This window comes from Myiozetetes cayanensis, unplaced genomic scaffold, assembly GCF_022539395.1.
Source record: "Myiozetetes cayanensis isolate MyiCay16 unplaced genomic scaffold, myiCay2020 scf15, whole genome shotgun sequence".
Taxonomy (NCBI): domain Eukaryota; kingdom Metazoa; phylum Chordata; class Aves; order Passeriformes; family Tyrannidae; genus Myiozetetes; species Myiozetetes cayanensis.
Window position 1 is genome coordinate 17868251 of NW_026087159.1, and position 22790 is coordinate 17891040.

The following is a 22790-nucleotide window of genomic DNA, read 5'->3' on the forward strand; positions in this document are numbered from 1 at the left end:
TCAGTACTGAGCAGGAGAGACAGTTATTCTCCTGCATATTTTCTATACTTCCTTTGAAAGAGATGTTCTGAAGAAAACAGGAAAACCTCACAGAGAGCCTTGAAACCCTGCTCTTTGTGGCACTTGCCCCAGAAGAGGAGATTCCGGTTTATAATCCCATTTTGGGGGGTGGTGGTGGGATTCCATCCCTCTCCTGCTGATGCTGCTTTCGAGAACCTCACCGAGGAGTGCTCAGTTTGCCCGAGTTCAGACGGCCCCTCAGGCCAGTGGGTTTCATTGTACCTCGTCTCACTCCCTGTCATGTCCTCTCCAGCAAGGGCAGGGTGACACAGCCACGCCAACGTGAGCAGATCTGGGATGGCATCCAGCTGTGCCACACAAGGTCAGCGCTGGAAAACACGGACACGCAGCACTGTCTGGGCCAATTTGCTTCTCCTGCTCTTGGGAAGGGAGAGGAAATCAGGCTCCTGGGGTAGTAACATTGAAAAACAGATGCAAAGGAAGAGCTTGAGGATAAGAAGTACGGCAGAGCAAACAGAATTTCCTGATAGATGGTTTATTGCTGAGCCTGGGCTGAGCCCGACACAGCCATCAGCAGCACAGTCACCTCCTGTGTTACAGCACAACAGGAATGTCAACACCTGAGCAGAAACTGAAACTGCTCTCTGTACTTGAAGGGGGTCCTGTCTGAGCGAGAATGTGCCAATAAATCCGCACCACTGGGGTGAAGTTCTCGGGGTGAGCTTCAGGGTTGTCAATACAGGACTCACAGAATGGTTTGGGCTGGAAGGGACAATAAAGACCATGCAGTTCCACCCCCTGTCACGGGCAGGGACACCTTCCACTAGTCCAGGTTGCTCCAAGCCCTGTCCAACTTGGCCTTGAACACTTCCAGGGGTGGGGCACCCACAGCTTCTCTGGGCAACCTGTGCCAGGGCCTGCCCACCATCAACCCCACAGATTTCATATTATCATTATCATATGAGAAATACCCAAAGAAGAAACACATAAGAGATGTCAGGACCACAGAATCCTAAAGTGTGTTTGATGCAGCATCATCACGTTTGCCATCAGCAGAGAACAGGGGAGGAGGTCAGAAGGTTCATAATGCCAGATGTGTCTACTGCCCCTCCAAATCAGCACTTCCTGCAGACAAGATGTTAGAGAAGAGGTTAAGGAGGATCTGTTCAAACCACTTTCAGTGCAGCATGAGTAGGCCTGCAAATGTTGGGAACACAGAGCCAGGATATTCCCCAGAAGGCACAACAGGTGGTACAGAGAGTACAGGACCAAGGACCATTGGGCAAGGGCAGGAAGGAGGAATCCTGGAAGACTGAATTCAGGCAGACTTCCACAGGGATTTGCAAACTGGCTAAAGGGGTGTCAGAGGACTGAGTTAAAATTTGCTGTAGTTGCTTAGCTGGGTCCTGGGCACCTCCTGGAGACAGATCATCACAATGAGTGGGGGCCCTCCACAGTGGGGAGGCTCTGGGATGGGTCACCTTACAAGGAAGATCCAACCAAGTCCTACCCCGAGTCAGGGCTCTCGGCAGCACCGAGAACAGGCCCAGAGCAACAGAGTGCACGTGTCCCCCTTCCACCCCCAGAGCTTCCATTCGGTGCAGATGATCTTATGACAAGATCGATGAATCCTGATATAGCAGCACTCGAGATAAATGTTGCTTCAGAAGGGCTCTTGTGTGAGTATTTGGAGTGAAGAGGAGCTTGGGAGGGACGGATGATGAATGTGAAACAACAGAACATCACCAGCTGCTGGAAGCACTGTACCACCTTTTGTACAAACACACCTTTCAGGGTGATACTTGAAACTACCTGCAAAATTGTTTATTTCCAAGCCTACTTTCCACAGCCTTCACAAAAGCTCTTTGCATCCAGGCAGATGTGTGTGGATGTGTCTGACAGAGAGAGTTCCTGTGTCACTGGCTCAGCGTGCTCCTGCAGCTCTGGATCAGAGGCAGCCACGCCTCGTGGGTGAGCACATCTCCTCACCTCCAAGCAGGTGAGCATGGGCTCACCTCCTTCCTGCCAGGCCAGGCTCTTCAGAGGGATACACTCCAAAATCCTGGGCATCTTGAACCTCACCCTGTGGACCTGCCTGTGCCTTGGGTTTAACACCTCCAAAGAGACCACAACAGGCTACATCTCCACAATGCCTCCAGTAAGGCCACAACCACAACAGCAGGAAAACAACTGTCCTGGTGCCTCTGGAGACAAAGCTGCCAGAGCACTGCCCAGTGCAGCAGCACGAGCACCAGAGCTCACATCTCCGAAGGGATGGTGGCACATGGCATGGAGCAAACCCAACCACTGCAAAGCCAAGAGATCAAACCCAACCACTGCAAAGCCAAGGGACAGCTGGCAGTGAGGCACACCAGGGCACTGTTTGAGCAGGATACACCACCTAGAATGGTGGTGTAGCACCTGCACTGCCTAGGACACAGATCCACAGACAACAGCTTCTTCAGGAACTTGATTCCCATGATCGTCTTGTTTTTAATTTCCACACTGGCTTTAATTAAAAAAAAAAAAAAAAAGAAATTAGGACTTTCCCCCATCCTTCAGCCAGGTAAAGTCACCCACAAGCTCCCAGCTCCGGCTGGCACAGTGACCAGTATCAGGAAGGGGAGGGAATGTTTATAAAATGCTTTTAACCAATTCAGTTTTAAGGCAATTTGTGCACAGTGGCAGAGGCAGCCCTGACTGCAGCAAACAAGGGAGCAGGCTGGATCAATGGCAGGGTGGAGGTGGGGGCAGGAAAGCAGGAGCAGCAGACTGTGGCATTGAGGCTGATAGCTTTGGAGCAATTTATTCAGTGAGAAATCCTGCCCAGAGCGACACAGGGGTCTGTGCGGGGAGTACGGCAACGCCTCAGAGGGAGACGCTCCCCAGCTCCAGAGAGGATCAATACCAAACAGTCCAGGAAAAGCAGGAAACTCTCCTTTTCTTAGAAAAAGAAAATAAATAAATGATGGATCCATGGATCCAATCAGGCCCTCTGCAAAAACTGAAAATGCTGTTGAAGGAACATCACACACAAAAAATACCCAGCAAGACAAAAGCTCCAGCGCTGGTGCACCATCGCTGCTGGGACAGCCCTTCCTCCCAGCCCACACCCTCAGGGCTCCTGGCTCTGCCACCCTGCCCCCAAACAAAACCCTGCTGCCAGCAACGGGGACGGGCTCTTCACTTCCTGCACCAGTGACAGGCAAAACCCCATGGAAAAAATTCCAACCCCTTCTCAGGCCTGGCCTCACATCACTCCAGCAGCGATGCTTTACCTGCAGACACAGCGTTCCCTCCAGCCCTGCTCTGGATGGATACTTAGGGAGTGGACAGGGAGGGCTGATCTGGGGACAGAACAAAAGGGAAGCGGCTTGCTGGAAGCCGGTTTTGACAAACGAGGGGAACAGTCGCGCCCGACGGCCGCGCTCGTCCCGCCACGCGGGCTGGGCAGCTCCGCGGCCCCACACCCACAGAGCCCGCTCGGAACCGCCCCTGCAGCCCCAGGATAACGCGATGCTCTTTCCACATCCCGCTATCTCCATGCCCAAGCACATATGGTCTGGCTAAACAAGAAGCCTTGGAAAGGCTGTCAACAAGACTCGGGGAAGGTGTGCATCTGTGCAGAAACATATGCAAACCCCAGCGCCGCACGGTGAGCAGCGGAAAAGGGTCCTCACGCCCAGAATCCCACCAAAACCCGCCTGGGTCCAGCAGAACTGGACCAGGGACACTGTGGCTGCCACTTTTCTTTGTGCTGCATGGCTGAAAACCCGTTGTTCTGCTTCCAAGGAGCCTCCTGCCAGGGAATCTAAGATGCTCCCTACATTGGTCCAGGATTTCACGGCACTGCTGCTCCGGCCTTCGTTTATAGACCCACTTATGTGTTTGCTTCAAAGTCTGTACTTTCTGTTCATCTGTGAAAATCTCCCCCGTGGTACTAAAAGCAATGGAATAATCTACTATTTCAACCCTCATCCCTCAGAGAATTCTGCAGTTTAAAAAAAAAAAAAAAAAAGAAAAAGGAAAAAAAAACCTGGTTGAATTTGATTAAACCTTTGGAATCTCTCCAATATTTCCAGTTATTCCATCTGTAGAAACACTCTACTGGCACTTGGCACATTCAGAGCATTAACTGCCTTCTAAATCAGCAGCAGTTCTGCCTAACAATTTGGCATTTGCACAGTGCCTTGTAAATCACCCACCTTACATCTCTGGGTACGAGGACTGAACCCTCCAAAAAGCCCATTACTGCCTCTGAGAAATTCTTCAGGAAGAAAATACCTTCTTATGGGCTTGTCTCTTGACAAAAAGAGGGGGGGATGGCACTCAGTGGGCACAGTACTAACACCGAGGCTCATGGTGTTACTATGGCAGTAAAATGAAACCCAATGCAGCTGGCTGGTTGCTGTACTGCTGTCAGAGCTTCTTTTCTGTTTTTGACCTTTCTGGAACTCTCCAAAAGGCATTAATCTGCACACAACCCAACCAGGATCTCAGGCGTGACGTCAGGTGAAGGTGTTGGTGACGGGGTCCTCCCGGCGGGCTCCATGGAGGGGACGATTCCCATTCCGTTGGCCAGGATTTGCTTCCTTTTTTTTTTTTTCCTTTTTTTTCTGTAAGTCAGGAACCAGGCTCAGAACGGCTGCAGCTCCAAATCAAGCCACAGAGCAGCAGGAAAGCACTCAGCAATATCAGCAGCGATTTGTGCATTTCTTGGTTGCAAACAAAGAGCGGAGAAGGTCGGCGTTATTACCTCCCGCTTCCACGGCGCCTCTCCTCTTTTGTCTACCCAAATCCTTGGAGGCTGAAAACCTCCCCTTCCCGAACAGCTCCCGGCTCCAAGCTCTCCTGAAAACCCTTTCTCCTTATCTTTATCCACACCTGACCCTTTCTTCTGCCTCCCCATCGACAAAGCCTAGGAAAATCATCAAATTAAGCGCCCAGTTCATGCCTTCTCTCGTGCCTTTGCCTCAGACCTTGTTTCCTTGCTGGGTCCTTCCCAGCATGGATTTGGGCTGTGAACTGTATGGGGGGAGGGGGAGGAATAAAAAAAAAAAGGAAGAAAAGGCCAAGGTAAAAAAGAAAAGAAACACATGCAGTTAACTCTCCTCCTCCTCCTGCCCTTTGCTTCTAAAATCTGCCTTATTGATTTGTACACATACTGTGACCTTGTAGTGTCACAAATCCAGGGTCACCTGAAGACTTCGAGACGGTCACTGTGCCCTGCAGTGGGACTGCTTGGAATCTGACAGCAAGACAGAGTTCAGAGCTTTCTGCTTAAAAAGGGCTGCCCAGGACAGTTGGGGCTGGAGAGGAATTTCTTACTTCTTGTTTTGCAGGTGGAGATCCAGCACGAGGAGCTGAACTGCTCAGGGCCTGTCCCACTACAAGAGGCAGTGATTCCAACTAGTCTGCTCATCCTCACTCTTTTGGAATTAGTGGCTTACTTAATGCTCCCCATGCTAACATTTAAAATAATTGTATTTTTTCCATTCTTTGGTGTTCTGTACTCTTTTCTTGCTTGGTGCCTCTTTCCTTTTAACTCCAAGGAAGAATAATTTCCCTTGGCTGCAGTTAATTGCACCAAACAGTAGTGAGGACCCACAGTCTCCTTCACCCATTTTTCCTCAGTTCATCAAGCAGAGCAGGGTCCCATCCTACATCCCACCATGGATCAGCAGGATCCTGTGCCACATCCCTAAGCCCAGGGTTTGGGTTCTGAGGCACTTAAGTGTTCAACAGCAAATGGTTTAACCCACCCCTCTGCAAGGAGCTGGTGGGGACTGGGTGTCACCGGGACACCAAAGGATGCTCAGCAACAGAGCTGAGCAACACACCCCAGTGTGCCCCTTGTGCCCCCAGCCCAGGCCCTGGGTGAGGTGCAGGGGTTCCAGAGCTGCCCTGGCACAGAGGAGCAGGATAAAGGATCCTGAGGTTTGGAGAAGGACAGCTGAGCTCAGGTAAATGCTCCCAACCAGGGCTGGGAGAGTGTGGCCAGCACTGGCTCCTGCAGCCACCAAAAAAAAACAGATGAGTCTCGCCTGTGCGGCCACTCTGCCCATGATGAAAATGTCTGCTCCCTCACATCTCCAAACCCTAAAAATAATAAATAACTAGAGCTCTGCCTGCAGCCAGCGATGCATACGAGATGACTGCCTTCTCAACACGAGAGCAAAAGGGCAAATGAATCACATTACACTCCATGAATAAAAACAGAGTCTTAATGCAACAGCGACTTAATGATTCCGTCTTGGATGTACGAGAGTTTGGCCTCGTTGTTGGAGGTGTTGAGCACCCTGAGCCCCCCCTCAGCCCCTGGGGACGGCCAGATCTCGGCACCTTGGGGCTGTCCTGAATCCCACCTGTGCTGAGGAAATCCCCCCACCTGGCAGGGAGGCTTTCCCTGAGGTTTGGGAAATCAAAAGCTGTCAGCAGCTGGCCTGGGCTAAAGACCTGCTCACCTCAACCTGCTGCATCCAAATCTCTGGGAAGGTGGATTAGGGTTTGCAGGCTCTGTTTGAACTGTGCTTTTATTCCCTGCAAAGTGCAGATGAGCAAGTCCTGCCCGTGATGCTGCCCTTGGAGTGGAATGCGAGCCCTGCAGTCTCCAGAATGTTTACCATCGGCACCAGGAGGCAACCAGGGCATCTTCCCTATGCAGGAGTGGAAGGGGATGGTGGTATGAGCCTCCCAAAATGGAGAAAACAGCATTTCCACATGACCCTGTCAGCAAGGTGCTCACAGAGCTGTTATGGAAAAGCACATGTGGAGGGACAGCAGAACAAAACCAAATCCCACTGTCATGGCATTATTGGGAATGGGTTTCTGCACAGCCCAAGGCAGCCAAGCAGCAGTACAAGAACACAGGGAGATCAGGAATAAACTCCTCTGGGACCCTGCTGGGGTGCTGGACATGCCACCTCCCCTTCCTGAGCTTTCTGGGCTCCCTGTGGCATTTAAAACCAATCCTGTTCCCACTCGGTTTGGCAAACCTCGCTGATCTCTTCTAAACATCCCCCTGCACTGCTGGGATTTCATCCCTGTCACAGTCAATGTGCCATTGGCGCCAACGTGCTGCACCCTGGCCCTGGCACCAGCCTTCCCAGGAGGAGGGAAAAACCCCCACACCTTCCCCCTTTTCCTACATCTGTTTGGAAAATACATCCCAGGACAACCTCTCCAAAACAACATCCCTCCTCTGGCAAACAAAAAGGAAGTCAAAGGCAAACCATTTATTGTCAAACCCTCTTCCTTGGTTGTAAAATACTGCTTAATTTTATCCCTTAGGCATCTATTATCTCATAGCCCATATTATTTTTCCAGCTATTACTGCCGAATTTTCCCCATCCAAAAAGTCCGTACAGACACAAGCCAATTTCCGTCTTGGCATAATTGTTTGGGAGAAACAAGCAGCTGTTTCACTGGGGTCCTAAAGAATAGAGAGGGGGAATCGATGCTTCCCTCTCCATGAGCTGCCCACAAGAAACCTCAGAGGAAAGCCACGTGTTCCCTGCCATTGTCACCCTCCCTGTTCCATTGTCACCCTCCCGGGGAACCTTTGGGGATCAGGGCATCCTGCAAAGCCAGGGAGGAGAAGCTGGGGGAATCTCCCAGACCCCTCATTTACAATCCCCCTCTGTGGTAGAAATAAAACATATTTATGTTGAGCATAAATGTCTTTTTTTTTTTTTCTTTAAGTACAAACTGCTGATTTTTTTAGGCAAAGTTTAAAATAAAAAGGCAAAACCCACGGCTAATGGAATCTGCTTGTCGAAATGCTTGGACTGCTTCTGTCTCCCGGTTTTGACAGAATTTGTTTTGCCTCTTGTTGGTTTGGTTGGGTTTTTTCACCAGCAGAGCTCCTGTGGGGGCTCAGAATTCTGCAAAATGCTAACACTGGCCATGTAAGTAAGCACAGGACCTTCTCAAGGAACAAAGTCCACAATCCTCATTTTATGGCCACGTGATTCCTGCTGTCATTTGGCACAGGAAGGACCAGCACACACCTGACAGAGGTGCAGGTTTGCAGAGGAGACCCCAGGAAACAATCTCTGCTTCTCAGACTAACCCAGACTGTAGCACAGAGCAGATAAAAAATGGCAAACAAACCTAGAAACTCTCATTAAAAAAATACAATTGAAGCAATTAAGTAATAACCAAAATTGCAAAGTATTGTAAAGGCATACAAGAAACGACCAGAGTTCCTGGTAAAAGCTGTAGAGACAAGGTGTGTCTGTGTGGGTGAGGGGACAGAAAGCTGGGTGCCCATCCTGGTTTGCATTCCCATGGGTGTTTTCCATGCAGTATGTCAGAGAATCAGAGAACATCCTGAGCTGGAAGGAACCCCCAAGGATCATCCAGTCCAACTCCCGGCCTTGCCCAGACACCCCAACAATCCCTCCCTGTCCTTCAGAGCATTGTCCAAACCCTCCTGGAGCTCTGGCAGCCTTGGGGCTGTGCCCACTGCCCTGGGGAGCCTGTTCAGTGCCAACCACCCTCTGGGGGAAGAACCTTTCCCTGAGATCCACCCTGAGCCTGCCCTGGCACAGCTCCAGCCATTCCCTCAGGTCCTATTGCTGGGATAGGGATGCAATTCAGCTGAATTCCAATCTGGGTTAAACAGTTGCTGACGCCATTGTCCCTTAAGACACAGCTATTTACAGTAGTGTTGGGATACTGGAGTTTACTTTTCATGTCATGCCTGCATGTCCAAGGACTCTCCAGTGAGTGGGCAGAAAGGGATTTGTGATAACAGAGAGGAATAGGAAATCATTCCTTAGGGACCATGCAAGAGCCCAAGAGAGCTCAGCACCTGGCTGTGGGGCAGAGCATCCCCCACATCCTCCTTCCTTTAAACACTTCATTCCTGCTTCCAACAAAAGACTTTCCCATCCTGGCTTTAGATGCTCAAATAAAAAAAAAAAAAAGAAAAAGCACCAGGGCTTTGCCACACTCCCATCCTGTCCAGTGGGTGTTCCCACAGCAGACAGGAGCTGCAAGCAGAGGCCGCGTGGCAATGAGTCAGGGAGGCAGAAAGGCGTGAAAACAGGATGAATGGAACGGCAATAAACCCGCAATATTTCAGCGTGGAACTGAGCTCCTGCACAACCTCCATCCATCAGCGTTATCGCAGCCCGGGAGCTCTCCAGGGCTGCGCTCACAGCAGTGGCACTGGCACAGAAGGGGCTGTGGCCATCCAGCCATCCTCCATCTCCTGCCCCTCAGATCCTCCTCCAGAACAACCAGGAAAACACTCAAGCTTTGACCAGCACCTCACGTGAGAAAACTGATGGGCAGCAAGTGCCCCAGGCCAGGAAAGGGATCACTCCAGGAAAGGGACTGATGGTGGATGCAGGTGTTGAAATGTTGATCTGCTTGGGACTGTCCAAGGAAGGAGGAAAAGGGCTCACACATCTCGGGTCTGACCCCAGCAGCAAACTGGAGGCACTGCTTCAGGAATAGGAACCTGAGAAATATGTTTAAAAAGGAAAGTCGTTCCCTGTAAAAAGCTGGAAAACAATTCAAAAAATCAAATCAGAAAAAGGAGACTCTTCTCAAGTCACCCCCAAAAACTCCAGTGCCCTTTCATTCCCCATTTCTCAGGGAAGCACAAAATGTGACAGCTTCTCTTCTGGGGCAATGATGGGCAACCTTCCCCTTCTTCACATCTACAAAGGGATTACATAAACACCACTAGGAAGCAGAAGATGGGGACTACCTCAATCCTTTATTTCCTGGAGCATCAAGTACAAAATACACTCCCAGTCCATTTTTAGAAACAGCCACTTGTTTTTGCAGGAAGATCTAATGGCTGCCTGCACTTCCTGCCATCACTGCCCGTATCTTGCTCCATCCCCTCTATCCTGGTGGGAGATCCATCCAACGCTTCCACGGCAAAAAGCAGCCGTGCACAGGCTCTCCCTGCATGTCATGCTCATGGCATTACACAGAGAGCTGACAGCCACCCCCAAAAAAAGCTCTGAGTCCCCCTCAATGACCTGCAGCTTGGACACAGGTTGGGGCAACCTGTCCAGGCTGTGAATAAAAATCTCCTCCAAAAGAAGCTGATTCCCCATTAGTGCTGCAGCAAACTCAGGCAGTCAGCAAGAAGAAAGCTTTTTAAAGAGATATAACCAAGGATTTTTGTATTGAAACACACGCCACAGATGGTGGAGCAGACGAGGATTAATTCATGAATCATATTTCTTAAATGATACAATCTCTCTTTTCACTTCCATACTTTCCCTTTTTGACTCAGAAGCAGGGATTTAAGATGCCCTTCCCAGATATGAATTTTGCATGAACAAACACTGCAGGGGTAAGAAAAAAAAAACCCACAGCAGCAATAAACCAGAAAATCCAGATGTTTAAAAAGAAGATCTCCCATGTAAGCAAAGGCATATCCTGTCCATCTACATAAGAACACTTGTGGAAATGCAATATATGCAAGCACGGAGCTGGGAATGGAGTGGGAAAACGCATTCCCTAACATTTGGAGCTCACTAATGCTTCAGCCAGGGTTCTGAATCTCACAGAAGCTGGTTTTCTACCTCCTCCTATTTTATTCGCCACCCTCGCAGCAAAAGGAAAGCCTGAAGACAAACATTTCCACCGAGAGGCCGTCCCCGCTCTGCCGGGCGGGTTTGTCCCTCCTCCAGCCCCCATCAACGCCTTCCTCCGGAAAATCCCAGCACAGGCACCGCCGGCTTGCTCTCCAGGAAAAGCTCGTGGAGCCCCCAGAACGGAGGGACTGCAGAAATCAGCAGCAAGGCAAAACATCCTGCCCCACATGCACACGGATCACCAGCCCAGTTGAGACAGCTCGGAGTGGGAGAGAGAGAAGGAAATGACACAAGAGCTCTTCAGCAGCAGGAGACTCCGATCTCCCAGCTCCTGCTCAGCTGGGAAGCTCCTTCACACCAGCCAAAGCCATGCCAAGCCCCCAACCTCGGCAGAGCCGCTGCTCCCACCCAGGCAGGAGCAGAGATGGGTCCAGGCTGAGAAGAACCAGCAATAATATTCCAAAGTGCCAGTACCAACATTCCAAAGTGCCAGCACCAACATTCCAAACCGCCGGCACGCTGCCGTTCTGGGCGCTTTGTCACCTGCAATACCTTTCCTTCACCAGCAAATCAGCATTTCAGTCATTTTTTTTCCACTTTGCACACAAAGCAGCTGAGCATGTGCTTAACAGCTATCTTTACACAGTCCTGCACTTACTACTGTGGCTTTACACACGGGATAAAGGTGAAAAAAATTACTTACCCTTCAATTATTTCAACCTTTCCCTGCTCTGTGTGTGACGTGGGCTTCTCTTTTGGTTACTATTTCCAGATTTGGTCTTTGGGTAGGTGAATGGAAGAGGAGAATGAAAGGAGTTGTATTTGATGACGATGAAGACTGCAAAATAAAGAGAAGCGTTTCAGTCAGAACAGTCCCCTCTATACATACAGATCAGATTATATTAAATTAAATTAGTGACACCTACATAAATGCTTCCTACTGTTTTTATGCACACATACAAATATCACAACTGTCAAGGAGAATGTGGCTGTCAGTGATACGGCAGGGGGGAAAAAAAAAAGAGCAATTTCTAAAATGGAAGGAGAAAAAGGAAATCTAGGATAACAAGCAGCATTTGAGCAGCAGCAGCAAAGGGGCTGCTGCTGGTTTGCAAGGAGGCCCATGGAACTGCCATGGGAGCACTGGAAAGGGCCTGAGCAGCGTGGAAGCACCACGGGAAGAGAGAAAACTGCAGCAATAACCCTGACAAACGCCCTTCTGCTACCCAAAATACCACATCAGCTTGTGAGAAAGCAGGGAAGGAGCCGAGTTCCGGCAGACACAATTCACCCATCCCCTGGAATGATGGGAGGACTCCTAGCACGGGAAGGGATCAGTGATTTGGTCACTGTACCAGCAAGTACCCCCCTAAAAAACAGATTAATCTCCCACCATCTGCTTTAATAGCAGAATCTCTGCTGAGTGGTTTCCCCCTCCACAGCCCCACACATCCATGTAAACAGACAAACAAACCATTTGGCCTCCCGCAGCCCTGGGGCGCAGCTGCTCCGAGCAGGGCTGCTGCCTTTGACTCCCTGCCAAGGCTGAATTCCTGCCATCCCATTTCCTCCTACACCTCGTGCCCTGCTCCCATGTACACTCTTTAAGTCTTGGGGTGCCTCCCCAAATCCCTGTCCATCTCACATGGCACCCTGGGATCTGTAAATGTCGTTTCATCGTAACTGCGAAAAAGGTGAGGAATGAGAGGAACTGACTTCCACGCTATTATTTTTCTCGTGGCAACTCTCCCATCCTCTGGATGCAACTGGCACCTCCAGCACTGTGAGCACCAAAAACACCCCTAAAAAGCATATTTATGAAATTACTTCAGAGATGCCATGCCAGGTAGTGTTAAAAACCAAATCTTTGCGTCAAGGAGACTGTCTCTTTGGTTGGAAAGCCACAAAGGTCACCTCGAGGAGTACATTAAAATACATTCTAACATTGAAGAGGTATAAACATAACACTAAAAACCACTTTTTATACCCAGCTCAGCATTTAACACTTGCCCAGAGGCCTTTGATAAATCCCAGGCACTTTAACAAAGCAAGGAAGCTTTTCACTGCTATTTAGCAGAACAGGGCAAGTAAAGCACAAGAGAATAAAACTGCTCAAGACATCAAGGACCAAGTCAGAAAGAAACAGCCAGGTCTCCACATCCAGCTCCTCCATCACCAAACACCCTGCCAAGCTGCTGGATCGAAATAGAAATACTATTGTTAGCCCTAAGCAATGCAGACTCATTAACATTTATTTTAGTGCTATAAAATATATTTTTAAATACTTGAAGAAATAATCTGGAGGAAGTGCTAAAGCTCAGAGCACATTTTCAGCATGTCCCAGCTTTTCCAGAGAGATTTCGGACCCGCTGGAAAGACACAGACCCTCCTGGGGGCCACAGTGTGGGAGCGTGTGGGTACCTCCAGCCACCCAGAAGAGCAGCACAGGCAACTCCCTGGCCCTGCTTCTCCTGCCAGGCTGTTCAGTTAAACCTAAAAATGTCAAGGGTTTTAATTACTCACGGACAGCAGAACCCCCAAATGATCATTCCCCACAGGTTTTTAATGTGTGTGGGTGTTTAATTTGTGAATAACACTTGGAAACAGAGGAACCCGATGCCCATAGGGACATGTCCTCAAGGAGCTCGCCAGGAGAAACCCATCAGCACAGACAGATCCTGGTGAACATCTCCCACAGAGCTCCAGGTCAGGGTGCAGGTCCCAGCACCTCATCCCAAAAGCTAATGGAGACAAACAATGTTTGCAACTTGTGGAGCAGAAGCACGACCAGGGAGAGGAAAGAAGGATCTGCCCACCTTCGTGAAGAGCAGCAGCCCCCGCCATCCCATCAGCTCTCAGGAGAGGGGTGTGGGGTTGGTTGAGAGGAGCAGTGGTTGTTTCAGTGGTATCCACAAGCACATCCAGAGAAAAACATGGTGCAGGAAGACATTGAGCCATGAAGGCAGAAGAGATTCAGCACAGAGAGCAGAAACCAGAGGTACACACAGAGCACAGTGCCCTGTTTCAAATGGAAAACTTCAGTTTTCCATCTGATCCAGCCAGCATTGGACCACCATGGATAAAATAAAATGGGAGGAGACAAAGAGGGAGAAGAAATGGTTTTCTTCTTTTTCACTGTCAAAAAAAATTTATCCCAGAGTTTGCATTTCACAGGCCTCCCATGCTTTCAGAGCAGTCCTGAATTGGTGTTTTGGTGGAGGAAAACAAAGGACCAAGACAATTCCTTCAGTTCCAGAGTGGGATCAATAAACACCCACTGCAATTCACCAAACCCAAGCTTGGAGACAACGCCTTCCCCAGGACCAACAGGCCACCCTGTCAGGGGGCACTGGCCGTGGCACAGCGGAGCTGGAGGAGCCAATGCTCTGATCTTTAAAGGCACTCATGCTGTCCCAGGGTGGAGAGGCAGGACGTGCTCTGGAGCCCAGCCACGGTGGTGGCCGGCTCGGTGCAGATGGCAGCCGTTCCGATACCCGGCGCTCGACGCAATCTGCACGAGCTGCGGCAGACACCGAGTTCAAAGTCAAAATGAACATTTGTTCTACAACAAAACACACTGCAAATGATCCCTAACAAATTTTAGCTGTTGGTACAGTCAGATAAGAGCACAGTAGCACAGATCATCCCCGTCGTTACCGCAGGCTCGGTGCTGCTGAACATACGAGTGGCGATGCAGAGAGAGAGTGATAGTTTGTATTTTGGTATAAATTACAGAGCAGCGTGATAGACCTGAAGAGGCAGCTCCACTCTTCCCTGCATTGCTTCCCTCACATTTGGAAGCCCATTAAATTTCTTCCTGTTTAGTTGCTTTATTTTGGTTCCTTGCTGCATAAAATCGTTCCGTGTACGCCGAGCGTCGAATAAATAATGGCAAAACTTTTGCCTGCAAAAACTCCGAGAGCTGTTATGTAAAGCAGAGAGGGGATCAGCAGATAGAGACAACTCAGAGGCAACCTGAGGGTTGGGATTCTGTGTCAGCTCGACACACAGGGGAAATAACCCTTTAATCCAGTGCAGTGTATTTCATTTACTGTAGTGTTATCCAGTTCGAAGATGTTATGAAAGGAATCCCTGGAGAGACTTAAGACTTCAAAACCAGCCTGAGTTTGAACTTAATTCCACTGTTGCAAAAGACTGGAGCTGTGGAAGATGACCTTTTCCATACCTTGCATGCCAGGAGCCATCCTGCCTCATAATGTCACGCCAAATTAGAATATTCTCTTTTTGTTTTACTCAGGATTTTGTTTTGTCTCGTCTTTTTAATTAAAAGCATCTGTCACTATTAATGAAACAGGGGGAAAAAAAGAAAAAAATATCAATAACACACAAAAAAATTAAAGCCAGTGATGTCCAGAGAGATGAGGAGAGCCAAAAAGCTGGATAATTAACAGAGGAACTTTCACCTGCACATGAGCACTGAAGGAGCATTGGTGCCATCTCCTTGCCGCTCATCACCTGTCCAAAACAAAGGGAGGCTCCTCAGATCCATCCCCCAAACCCCACCAGCAGTAGGACCTTGGGTGGCCTCTTTTTGGATTGGAAATGAGAGGGGAAAAACACCTTTAAAGTGCAGACTCCAATACTGCTCAGGTCCTTTCAAGGTTATCCTAAATAAAAGTCCAGATACACTTTAAAAACCAGCCCATAAAGCCATCTTAGTGAATCAGAAGCTGGTGGAACCCCTGTGAGGGCAGGGATGAAGGTGTGAGCTCTCATCTTCCACCAAGCAGAGGAGTTTCACTGCCCAGGGAATAATTTTGAAGCAATCCTGCAGGAAACTTATTGAACAAGTCATGGAAACCCCAGTTAAAGTTGTTCACTACTGTTAATTGCCTCCATGGACTTTACTGTTTGGAGGTGAACCATAAAAGGCCAGTTTTCACTTGCTGCATCTTCCAATTCGGATTGGGAGTGCAATTAAATGTACATTTATATTTTCCAAAAATAGGGTTCCCCCACAAAATACTAAATTAATTACAAAATATCTTCCTAATGTGAAATTATTTAGCCTGCTAAAGTGGTACAAACAGCTTTATTGGATCATTAATGGTTAGAAACGTTCAGTCAGCACAGTTGGAAAAAATGTAAACTAAATATGTCAAGGATAGGTTGCTTTCAACTCTCACTATTTTTTTAATGTCTTATTTCATGGTAGATAAGTGAAAAATCTTTTTACCTGACTTAGTGAGAGGCTCATTTACTCATGCAAATTTAAAACCAAGTGTCATAATACAATGAAATTATAAAAACATATCAAAAAGGAGTTAGTGAGTCACTAAATTTAGCTCCTAATGGAGTTCAAGCTGTCTTACACAGTTGTATGTGCTCTGGTGCTCTGTAAACATCAGAGCAGGGCTCAGAAACCATCCCATGTGCCTGGGGTTTCTGGAGAAGTCCTTCATATTTCCATCCCTCCTCACCTGGGTCTAAAGGAAACTTGGATTTCGATCCCAGCCAAGGTTAGGAAGACACCCAGCATAAAATAAATTAAAATCCATCGTGGAGAGCAAGCGCCAGGTCTGAGGAGCCACATTCCAAACTCCGGTACCAGAGCAGACCTGGGACGATTTGCAGGTGAGACACCCAACATCCCTTGGGATTTCCCTGATCCACACAACACAGCAGAGCTGGCATGGGGCAGCACTGACTTTGTGGGCTGGAAGGTACTGAGCAGCTCCAGGACTCAGCTCAGATCCCTGCAGATCCACACGACAGGGCAAACAGGTGTAGCTGAAACAATGGCAGCAATCCAGGTGCCGAGGGAGGAGCAGGATCTGCCCTACAGCTGGGAATTTCCACTCACCCATAGTCCCAGGGCAGCACCAACGTGAAGCCTTTATGTTCAAAAACATGTAATTCCAGGAGCAAGCCAAGAAGATGAAAGGGTTGTAAGAAGAGGAAAAGGGAGGGCCAAGGTTAAAACATGACCAGTCCATCTTGTAGACCTCCAATATTCATCAAAACCAAAGTACCTACAGTGGGGAGAAAAGGTGCCTCTGCAGAGAAACTGGTCTAAGATACTGGGAGGCAATTCCTAAGGGTGATAAAGTCCTTAGAGCCCCTTCTGGTACCTAAGGGGGCTCCAAGAGAGGTACTCTGGACAAGGGGGAATGGCTTCCCACTGCCAGAGGGCAGGGTTAGAGTGGATATTGGGAAGGAATCCTTCCCTGGGAGGGTGGGCAGGCCCTGGCACAGGTTGCCCAGAGAAGCTGTGGCTGCCCCATCCCTGGAAGTGTCCCAGGCCAGGCTGGACAGGGCTTGGAGCAACCTGGGATAGTGGAAGGTTCCCTGTCCACGGGAGGGAGGTGGAACAAGATGAGATTTATGGTCCCTTCCAGCCCAAACCATTCTGTGGTTCTAGAACACCCTTGCCCATCAGACCAGGCTTGGGTTTGAGTCCCAGCCAGGTTTGCACAGGGTGGATGAAGCAGAAACCACAGGAGGGGAGGGAGGGAGCAACACTGCCCCAGGCTGCCCCCACGAGCTGTGAGTGCAAAACTGTGGCCCAAAGTCGCATGAAAGGAAGAAATAAATATTCCCAGTGCTTCCTGACCTAGCAGAAAATCGTGAAAATAAGAGCCTGGAATGAGAAGAGGCAAAGGAACTAATGGAGAAACATTGAGTTGGATTAAGGGCTGTGTTAAAGGTTTACAACGGAGTCTCCAGACAAGTCCACTGATATTCCTGAAACCTCATCGATGCACAGGTCAAACCAGGAACAAAAAATATCAGTTTTAGAAAATATGACCGGCTGAGATACAATAAACCCACCCCACTCCTATGCACAGGTAAATACGGAGACCTTCCCACATGAGAATAAAATCTGCTGCAGAGCTTGACTGTAACTATAAATTCACTGACCTGTCCTCATCTGTAACATGCACAGGCTGTTACAAGGAATTAGGGAGATGTCCTACATGACTGCTTTAATTAATTTGTGAAATTTTGCACCCTTCTTGGAGGTGGGCGACATGGCACTTTCTGCTCCCTTGGATTGCCACTGCTCTCAATTTTATTTTTATCCTGAGTTCGATATGAATCAGGCTCTGCAAAAGACAAAACAACCCACTGTAATCATCCAGCATGCCAATTAAACTTAAAGATACCCTGGAAATTAAAATTAAATGCCATATCTATGAAAAGAAACAGACAGCTTCCTCAGAAAAACACAGAAAAAGCCCATATTATAGGAACACGACCGTGGCAGCCCAAAATTGTCACTGAAGCTGTTATGTAACTTACTACCATCCTTCACATCTGCATAGTGTAGATCTTCATCAAATTGGGTATGTTTTTGCACATTTATCATCAAGATTTATTGAAGTTGATTCCATAAATTTCATTGAGTTGTTCACTGCTGCTATTTGTTTCCAAGGCAACAAATGCACTTTGCCCAAGCTGCACAGTCAATCACGACTGTTCAGAATTTGGGGGTCCCTGCCCCTCGTGCCACACAGCGCCTGCCCCTCCCGATGCCAACGGCAGCGCTGGCTTAGTGGTGGTAGGAATTAGCAAATTTTGGGGGGGATTTATCAAAAAATAATCCCTGTTAGGGCAGAAAAATGTCAAATGAAGCAGGCAGGGAGCGGGCTGCCGGCAGGAAGGTGGGATTCGTGCAAAGCCCCCGCTCCCATCTCATTTACACCTCGGATGGCTGGAGGTTGAGAAATCCATTCACAGGTTCAGGAGGAGTCAGGAGGCTCTTTCTGCACAAAATAATGATAGAAAGTCGTCTTCTGGTTGTGGTCGTGGAAAAAGGGACAAGAGCAGCAGTGAGGGGAAGGGAGAAGCAGAGGATTTACAGACACTGCCCATGCGCCCACATCTCCCCATCTGATGGTGATGGCTCTTGCAGGGACCGACCGGGATTAAGAGCCCAGGCACAGAGAACTTGCAGGCAACCTTGGAAAAGTTCAGCCTGGGACAGGGAAAAACAAGCACCAACCTGAAGGAAGTGCTGTTTATCACCCGACTTCATGCTATTCAAAAAGCAGCACCAAAGGCCACCCCATCAGCGTTGGAAAAGCTCCGGAGCCGCTTGGGAGCACCTCTCCCTCCACACCACAGCCCTGCAGCGGTCACAAGGCAGAGGGACGACCCACAATGTCCCACACAGCATCACCAAAACACCTTGGAAACACAGGGCAGTGGCACAGGTAACCTCAGCTGCAGGAATGCAAAATTCAGCAGCAGGAGATCGAGGTGAACCAGGCTCTGCTCCCAGAGGCTCCTCCGGGAAAAGCCTCCTGCAAAAAGCCATTACTTCAGCATTTCTAAAAACAAAACCCATCTTGGAGGCGATGCCCGTGTTTCAATGGGACACTATGTTTTTCCAGAGACAGTGCAGTTATTTTTGTTGATCTGCCATAAGCAAATATCCACGACTGCAACAGAGGTGGCTGCCAAACTCAGCACCCCAGTGCTGGCCAGGAGAGACCGAACTGCAAACTCCATGGTGGGAATCAGGGAAACCTGAAAACCATTCAGCTTCCAAAGCCAGTCACAATGTGCCATGTAGCTGCAGAGGAGACAGCCCCAATTATCCAGAGCACAGGAAGCTGCAAACCCTTCTCTTTTCCCCGTTTTTTTAACAAAATTGCTCTTTGTTGGGCAGCGCATTCCCTTGGATTCCCAGAGCGATCAGAAAAGACAGCATCCCTGATGACAAAAGCCACTCGTTTTGCTGCTTTCAGCCTCAGAAATGTTAAAGGATTGTTTGCTTTCTAAGTGCAAGTCCACATTTAAGAGGAATAAAGAATTTCTCTGGCAGGCTGGATCAATGATGCAGCAAGCCAAGCATGCGACCTCCCGCAGGGAGCCTGGGTCCGGCGCTCCTGGAAACAATAAAATAACCTTACACTGCTCCTGATCGACTGCACAATGTGGGAAATGGGGGAAAACTTACTCCTGACCCTTGATGCAACGAGCCACCCTCCTCCAGCTGTAGGAACTGATCGCTTTCATTAACACCACTGTGGTCAGGCACGTTCATCTCCTTCTCCCCATAACTGCAGCAACTCGGACTGGCATCCACAATGCAAACCCGGCCATGGCAGTGGTTGCAGCCCATGAATTGCCCTCTTCTTCCAGGAACAGTGTTGGAAACACACGGCCCTGCAGTCGGGTGACGGCTGAAGAGCATCCCACGCTGCTGAAAACATCTAATATAAGAATATTCTCCAGCCAGCAGCACAAAAGCAAGGAGAGGGTATAAATAGCCTTTGAGGAGGGTGTATAAACAGCTGTAGGTAACATTTGTATGCTATAAAAATCCTTTGTTTTTGGCCCAGCTTTGCAAAAGTGAGTTTCCTTTCCCAGCACTTTGCTCGTGCTTTGGAGAACGGCCTCCCCTTCCCTTCCAGTCAGCACGGTGGGGAGAGGGCAGGGGCTGCTCCGAGCCCACCAGTGCACCCTTGGAAGAATGGCAGGAGTGAATTTCCCTTGCCAGCTGTTCAAACGAGACCCTATCAAGGCCTATCCTATAAAATGCCAAATAAGGAACCAGAACTTGGATAGATCCTTCTGCAGGAGGCAGGTGTGGGGGGCAGTGTGGGACTGCGGGGGTGGGGGCAGTGCTAATTGCCATGTCTTCCTCAGACATAAACCCCAAGTTCATGGGGGCACGCACACGGCCACACGCACATCTCATGCTCTCTCTGTCCCCAGAACAAATCCTGTGTGCCCCCTGAAGTAGGAATTGTGAGTGCCAGGCTGGGAGCTGGGTGAGCCCAGCCCGGGAGCGCAGCCGGCGCGTGTGCAGTGACACAGACATCTGCATATCACGCCACCCCTCTGCCTCCCTCCCTCCCGCCCGCCCGCCCGCCGGGGCCATTCTTACGAACCCGCAGAGGATAAAAAATGCTCTTTAAAAGACCTTATTTTCCTCCCCGGCTATTTGTTGGCGATGCAGCCTGTGGGTTCACACGGCCAAAGGAGTGCGAATTTCACACGGTGACAGGCTCAGCTCAGCAAGGCTGTCCCCTCTCCTCTGCCGCAGCATCTGCATCCCCAGATGCTCCAGCCCAGCCCCATCACTCCCAACGTTGTCCCCATATGAAGCAGTGTCCTGGCATATCCACGCAGCCACGATCCCCCTCGCATCCCTCTCCAAATCCCTACTGGGGGCAGGGTGAGGCCAGGGAGGGAGCAACCCCCTCCCGCGCTGCCTCCCTGGGAAGCGGGGCTGGAGAACAAGGCTCGGCGATGAGCGCTGGCACGGCTCGCTCACCACCCGGTGAGCGGCTCCCCGTGGTGTGCAGGTGGCTCCTTTGATTCCTGATTACTTGTCAGCCTTCCTTCGGGCTGGCACCGTGCCTGGGTCAAACTTTGCAGCAAGCGGGTCACCCCACCGAACAGCCTCTCGGAACAGCCCCTCGGAGCTCGCACGCCCGCGGGAAGGGAATGCAGAGCCTGAGCAGGGAGGCACAGCTGCAGCCCGGGTCACCCCGTGGTGGGTGGGACCCACAGTCACAACTGCCCCTCCAGGGAGGGCTCCTCACCATCCATCGAGTGATGCCCCAGCCAAAACCTGGCATGCCAAGGAGAGTGCAGAGGTGCTGCAGAGCGGAGCTGTTAAAAACCAGCCCTGTTGAATTTGTCCCCCAATTCATCAAGGCCGAAATGTTGAGTCAGAATGTGCCAGATTTAGCGGAAATATCACTAGGAGTGTCTTGGAAACCCCAGAGCAGCTCACAAGCATCATCTCCCAGGCAGGAAGACCTGGGTCTGAGTCCCTGCTGTGTCCAGTTCCCACCACACATCAGGTCCCCCACCCCTCCTGGGGCAAAGCCCATGGGGCAAAATAACCAGAGCAAAACCATTCCAGGGAGTGAAGCAAAACCACCCAGGGGTGTGGAGCACCACAAAAAGGCCCAAGTGTCTGGACAAGCCATTACAGAGCAACAAACCACCGTGTCTAATGCACAGCTCCTTCGGCTGGTAACAACAGCTACCCCAGCTCCACGTTCTTCAACAAAGCTGGAGAGCCCAAGACTGTGCTGGGGAGTCCCAGCATCCTCCAGGCAGCTGGGTAATGTGGCCTTTTTAACTTTGCCCAAACCCTGCTTTAATTCCCCCAGCATTTCGGGCACATGGTGTTTCCCAGTCTGGGTTTGACCCTTCAGCTGAAGCTCTCCGTGTGAGTGCCTGTACCAGCAGGGACTGCTCGTATTTGTGGGAGAATGAAGGAGCTAATTCAGGGCTTTGGTGAGATGAAAGGAAAAACCTTAATTAAAAAAAGTTTTAAAACCCATCAAGATTTTTTTTTTTTTATCTTACTCAGATTAGCATCCTAAGATTCCACTCAGAATCCAAATGCAATGCTTCCCCTCAGCTGTCGTGGGCTTTGCACACAAAGCCCTTAAGACATCAAACCCCACACCAACATAATAAAATAAAAACTGGGGGGGAAGTACATCTGACAGTAACTAAAATTACACAGACTGCCTCCAAAATTGCAAGTAATACCCTTATTTTGTAAAGAACTTCCTTCCCCCAGCCCAGCTCAGAACGAGCAACATGGAAGCACTCTGCGATTCGTGGAGGGTTCAAGCAGCTTTTCTTCTTCATGGAATCATGGAATGGTTTGGATTGGAAGGGACTTTAAAGCTCATCTCATTCCAAACCTCTGCAGGGACACTTTCCACTAGCCCAGGTTGCTCCAAGCTCTCTCCAACCTGGCCTTGGACACTTCCAGGTCTGGGGCAGCCACAGCTTCTCTGGGCAACCTGTGCCAGGGCCTGCCCACCCTCACAGGGAAGAAAGGGCTGGCTCACACAAGGGTTTCCACAAAAACAACATTCATTTCCCTGCGGATTCTCCAGCAGACACCAAGAGGAGCAACTTGACTGAGCAACTCCAACCACCCCATGCTGGGCTCCAGGCAAAAGTCCTCATCCTCAGCTTAGGGAACCTTGTCCCAGGGCAAAAGCAGGGGTGGGACAAGGATACAGTTCCACAACAGCCTGATTTTTTAAAGAAAAATCCCAAACCATAGGCACTGAAGCTCTGCATGTTTGCAACACTCACTTTGATCCTGACAGAGACAGAGCAATGAGTGGTCACGAGTGCATGAGGAAATGCCATTTATCATCGGGGTTCTCCAGCCCCTGACTCCACTTCCACCACCGTGCATGATCCCCAGGCATCCACCAGCACCTCTCCAAGGGAGGATTTTTTTGAGGA

General features: G+C 49.7%; 1 protein-coding gene across 4 annotated transcripts in view; it reads right to left on the bottom strand.

Moving 5' to 3' along the window:
• The window catches only part of NEXMIF (neurite extension and migration factor), a 169003-nt gene that overhangs the window by 44954 nt on the left and 101259 nt on the right, over positions 1-22790 (bottom strand). For 3 of the 4 annotated variants that reach the window (XM_050310627.1, XM_050310629.1, XM_050310630.1), the window contains exon 2: positions 11290-11424. The gene's annotated coding sequence lies outside the window, so the exon portion shown is untranslated. Of the gene's footprint in view, positions 1-11289; positions 11425-17468; positions 17570-22790 lie in introns of those variants that run through there. The other variant, XM_050310628.1, reaches the window with a different exon arrangement.